Here is a 6,189-nt window from a genome sequence, read left to right on the forward strand (position 1 = left end):
GTGATCCTGGGCTTGTTAGAGTGCCTGGGAGTAAAGCTTCCTCTGGGTGTTGTGGGACTGGCTGTGGAGCTTGCTCCCAAGGTCTGCTTAGGGCACCAGCTCAGACAGACTGGAAGAAACCTGAGCCACTAGGCTGGCGGAGTTCCTGTGCACTCGGTCCCACTGGTCCCAGTTACTCCCAGTGTTAGGACAGATGTGTCTTCCTCACCTCTGATCCTTGGTGTGTTACAGCGCCAGGGAGTGGAGCCTCCTCTGGGTGTTGTGGGACCAGAAGGAACCTGAGCCACTGGGTTGGCAGAGTTCCTGTGTGCCTGGTCCCGCTGGTCCCAGTTACTCCAGGTGTTGGGACAGATGTTATGTCCTCCTCACCTCTGATCCTGGATGTCGATTTGTGCCATTTTCAATGTTAATTTTTTTTTTTTTTACATTTTTTTTCATTTACTTAATGTGTGTGTCTGCATGTGGGGTTTCAAACTCCCACATCAGGCCCAATCTCTCTCCCTCCCTCTCCTTCCTTTCCCTCTCTGTCTCTGTCTCTCTCTGTGTCTATGTCTTTCTCTCTGTCTATCTCTCTCTCTGTCTCTGTCTCTCTGCCTACCAACTGCAGGTCAGGCTGTAAAAGCTCTCAGCCACTGCTCTGATGCCAAGCCTGTTTTTTAAAAAGTGTCGACTTACTCAAGTAGACTCTGTAATTACAATCTGTGGGTTCTGGGGGTGGCTCTCAGGCCATCATACTTGGTGACACGTGTTTTTATCCTCCGAGCTATCATTTCCACTTGACATAATTTTATGTAAGGAATTCCATCTTTCTTCCTTTGTGAATCACCACCCCTTCACCCTAGAGTGCAGACAACTTAGCATCCTCCCTGCCATTTATGAACCAGACTGCCCTTCTCACTGAGTACCTTGAGAGAGCCCAGTGCTTGCATATACAGTGGTCCAGCACACACTCTTGAATCAGCCGCTTTAAGGGAAGAGACAATGCCAGCACTTAACTGGACACTCCTTCCTTTGTTAGGTCCTTTCTTCCTGAGGATACAAATGAGCTCCATGTACCCTGGAGAGAGTTTGCAGGTCAGGGGAGAACTCAGGAGAAATGATCCTGCCTTTTGATGTTCACCCTGTTTTTATATGAGGAAGGCACTGGCGTTGGCCACCCTGCATCCAACCTGGCAGGAAAAAAAAAAAAAGCAACATATGTCTGTGAAATGACTGTTGAACGGCAACCCCAGTAACCATGGGGTTGCCAAACCATCATCAATTCACATTCTCAGGTTATGGTAATAGATCTGTCCCATACACTCTGTTTACAAGAAAAAAAAAGTGAAAGTCATTCTTGTAGCTGGCTGTAAGAATATAAGAACAAGTTTTCCAAGTGCTTCAAAACTACTACTGTTGTTACCAATAGGACTAATACTGATAAAGTGTTCTGGGGGCAGCTCCCTTATCACACAGACTCTGTAGATAAGCCATGATGACTTATTCCACCTTTGGAGGAAAAGACTGGAAACTGGAAGAAGTGATTTAGGTGGCCAAGGTCAGGGAACAGTAAGTGAAGCTGCTGGGATTAGAGCCAGGAAATGGGACTTCATTTGATTTCAAGACTAAGCAGACCCTTGGAAGTGGACATAATGTTTCTTCTAGCCCTGGTACCAAATACAGTGCTGGGCAGAGATATAAACCCTGCAAGGAACATAGAGAGGGTGTTTCTTTCTTCTTTTGAATTAACAGAATGGGGTATAGTATCTTCCCATAAGGCCCTGTTGTGTGTGCACTGCAAATGGTATTATAGGTGAAGCCAGCGCCAGCCCTCCCTTGTCACCAGATTACAGGAGGGTAGAGTCCAGCTCCCTCCCTCTGCCCACAACAGAGAAGGAAATGTCTGACTTGTCTGGGGACCTCCTTGTCTTATGTCATGAAGACCTAGGGGCCACTGGTTTAAACTGATTACTCTTCAGTAGGTGACAGTGCCATGAAAATATTAGAAACCCCACTAGGACCAATCTGGTTGTCTCAGACATAGATATGCACTTGTGGAATCTGTTTCCATAGTGCTTGTTAAGTTTTTAATGTTCACCACATGCATGGGGCTGAATGTCTCCCAGGGTATGTGTCCAGAGTATGCAAGTTCCTTTCAAGTGAGCTCTTTCTAAGTCACTTTGTATCCAAGTTTTCAAGTTCATGTTGCAAAGTGTCAGTCACATTTTATACTGTGTGTAAAATGGCTTGCTTCAGTTTCTTGCAGAACCCATCACCCACTGGCAATTAGTCCTGTTTTGCCATGTGAAATGGTATTATCCAGTGTGTTCCTGGAGCTGATCCTATGGATAGGATGATGTCATTTATAGTTTCTCCCAGCCATCTGCCTTCATACAAAGATAAAGCCAAGTGAAGAGGTTCTTCCCCACTGTTAACTTCTTAGCCACAAGATGTTTAATTAAAAACAAAATAACAATGTGTGACATCATTCTTCTCTGGAAGAAAGGCCATCTTGGCTTGTTTTAGATTCACATGGACAACATGAAAGAACACACATCATTACTTATAGTAACAGGGCTAAGGGGTGCTGTGGGGCTTTACTGAAGCTCCCTTTGGGAAAGGAGCTGAACGTTCTGGAACTTGAGAGACCCCCAGAACTGGGGAGACCCTTACTAAAGTCTCGGGATGACGCGACCACCCAATGACTCACGAGAGACCGAACTTGATGCAATCACATGAGGTTTATTGGGGATACCGGTACTGGGGTTGATCTCGTGACCTTATCGGCCAGAGAAGTTCGACCCTGAACACTAGAAGTGTGGGGTATTTAAAGGGAAAGACCACAAGCTGGGGGCAGGGAGAGGGTTACCAAGGAAGCATAACATAAAAACAGTGGAAAATTTCAGAGGGACCCAACCCAAGGTATTCAGTTAGGGAGGGGAACATATTCATTCTAGGAATGTAATCTTCATCTACCGGTCGACAGGGTGGAGAGTCTCATAAACTAGTAGACCTTCATTCCTAGTTCCACTCTCATTGTGGATCATTCAGGAGGGGCAGGTATCGGGAACCAGAGCCCTGAGGCTCTGAGTTAGCCAAGTTCCTGGAACTACCTACTTCACATTTTTTGGCTTGTGGCAGAGGTTTTCCATGCCCCCTTTTAAGTAAAGGTTACACATTATACATACATTTCTATTAAATGCCCTCATTTTAAATTCTAAGATTCTCCAGCCTTTCAAACTCACCTACTGTCTTTCTCCTTTCCCTTTGAGTTCCAGAATGAACACTCACTCACACTTTGGCTGATGGGTTATGCATTGCCACAAGCTAAAGGCTTGTAGTCTTCTACCTTCATGTAACATGGTATTGTTTCTTTACTGGGCTCTGCTTACCTTGTTTCTCCATCAACGTGGGAGGAATCTATGAACTGCAGGAAGTATGTGAGTCATTCATTTAAAGAATTAACCTAATAGAAGAGAAAGTGGAAAATAGTCTTGAATGCATTAGTATAGGAGACAGTTTCCTGGACAGAACACCAATGACTCAGACTCTAAGATCAACAATTGATAAATGAGAACTCATGAAACTGAAAAGCTTCTGTAAGGCAAAGGACACCACCAATAGGACAAAACAGCAACCTACAGATTGGGAAAAGATCTTCACTAACCCTACATCTGACAGAAGGCTAATATCCTATATAAGGAACTCAAGAAGTTAGACAACAACAATATGAAAAGCCCAAATTTTAAAAACAGGGTACAGAGCTAAACAGAATTTTTTTTAAGATTTATTTATTTTATTTATATGAGTACATTGTAGCTGTCTTCAGGCACACCAGTAGAGGGCATCGGATCCCATTATACATGGTTGTGAGAGCCAACATGTGGTTGCTGGGAATTGAACTCAGGACCTCTGGAAGAGCAGTTAGTGCTCTTAACCACTGAGCCATCTCTCCAGTCCTAAACAGAATTCTTAACAGAAGAATCTCGAATGGCTGAGAAGCATTTTAAAAAACATTCAGCATCCTTAGTCATCAGAGAAATGGAAATCAAGATGACCATGAGATCCCACTTCACACCAATCAGAATGGCTAAGATCAAAAACTCAGGTGACAGTGAAAGACTGGGAGACTTAGAAATTTGGGAAAAAGCATGTTAGTGAAAAGTAATGTATTAGTAGAAATGTAACAAACCAAAAATGTGGAGTAGCCAGTTCTAGGAACTTGGCTAACTCAGAGCCTCAGGGCTCTGGTTCCCGAAACCTGCCCCTCTTGACTGATCCACAATGCGGGCAGAACTAGAAATGAAGGTCTATTGGTTTACAAGCCTCTACACCCTGCTGACGCTCTCCACCCTGCCCACCAATAGATAAAGATTACATTCTTAAAATGAATAAGTTTCCCTCCCTTACTGAATACCTTGGGTTGGGTCCCTCTGAAATTTTCCACTGTTTTTGTCATGTTTCCTTGGTAACCCTCTCCCTGCCCCCAGCTTGTGGTCTTTCCCTTTAAATACCCCTCACTTCTTGTGTTCGGGGTCGAACTCCTCTGGCCGACAAGGTCACAAGATGGACCCCGGTACCGGTATCCCCAATAAACCTCATGTGATTGCAGCAAGTTCGGTCTCTCATGAGTCATTGGGTGGTTGGGTCATCCCGAGACTTGAGTAAGGATCTCCCCAGTTCTGGGGTTCTTTCAACAGCACATGCTTGCTGGTAAGGATATGGAGAAAGGGGATCACTCCTCCATTGCTGGTGGGAGTGCAAACTTATACAGCTACTCTAGAAATCAATCTGGCAGTTTCTCAGAAAATTGTAAATAGTTCTACCTGAAGACCCAGCTATACTGCTCCTGGGCATATACCCAGAAGACCCTCCACCATACCACAAGGACACTTGTTAAACTATGCTCATAGCAGCTTTATTTGTAATAGGCAGAAACTAGAAATAACCCAGATGTTCCTTAACCAAAGAATGGATACAAAAAAATATGGCTCACTTACACAATGGAATACTATTTATTTATTAAAAAAATGAGGACATCATGAATTTTTCAGGCAAATGAATAGAACTAGAAAGTATCATCCTGAGTGAGGTAACCTAGACCCCAAAGTACATATATACATGATTGGTATGTACTCACTGATAAGTGGATATTAGCTATAATGTACAGGAGACCCATGATACACCCCACAGACCCAAAGAAGTTAAACATGAAGGAGGGCCCAAGTGGGGAAGCCTGAGTCTCACTCATAAGGGGAAATAAAATAGTTATAAGAGGCAGAGGGAGGGAGGGAGGGAACTCAATGGGAGAGGGGAGGAGCAGGGGAATTAGTGGGGCTGGATCAGGTGTGGGGTGAGACAGGAAGAGAGGGCCTCAGGGCCAGGAGAATAAATGGAAATCACAGCCAAGGGGAATCCAGGTGGGGTTTGAGGAATCTCTGGGAATTACTAGAGACCTGGTATAGGTGAGGCTCTAGGACTCAATCCAGGTGATCTTAGCCAAGATACCTAACAATGGGGGCATGGAACCTGAAGAGGCCACCTCTGGTCAGACCCCCAGCGGAGGACACTAACCCACCCACAACATTTTTGACCTAAAATTTATTATGTGTAAAAGAAATGCAGAGACAAAGAAGGAGCAGAGATGAAGGAATGGCCAACCAATAACTGGCCCAACTTGAGACCCATGCCATTGGCAAGCATCATTCCCTGACACTATTAATGATACTCTGTTATGCTTGCAAACAGAGGAGTTTAGCATAACTGTCCTCTGAGGGGCTCTACCCAGCAACTGACTGGAACAGATGTAGAGACCCACAGCCAAACAGTGGATGGAGGTCAGGAACTCTTATGGAAGAGTTGTGGGAAGGATTGAAGGCCTTGAAGGGGATAGGAACCCCACAGGAAGACCAACAGAGTCAACTAACCTGGACCCTTGGGAACTCTCAGAGACTGAGTCACCAACCAAAGAGTATACATGGGTTGAACCAAGCCCCCCTGCCCACCCCGGCACATATTCAGCAGACACACATGCAACTCATTCTCTGTGTGGGTCCCCCAACAACTGGAGCAGGAACTGTCTCTAAAGCTGTAGCCTGACTGTGGAATCCCTTCCCCAGTAGGGCTGCCTTGTCTGGCCTCAGTGGAAGAGGATGTGCCTAACCCTGCAGAGAGAGACTTGACATTGCCAAGAGTAGGGGATAACTGGGG

This window comes from Mastomys coucha, unplaced genomic scaffold, assembly GCF_008632895.1.
Source record: "Mastomys coucha isolate ucsf_1 unplaced genomic scaffold, UCSF_Mcou_1 pScaffold4, whole genome shotgun sequence".
In the NCBI taxonomy this organism is placed as follows: Eukaryota; Metazoa; Chordata; class Mammalia; order Rodentia; family Muridae; genus Mastomys; species Mastomys coucha.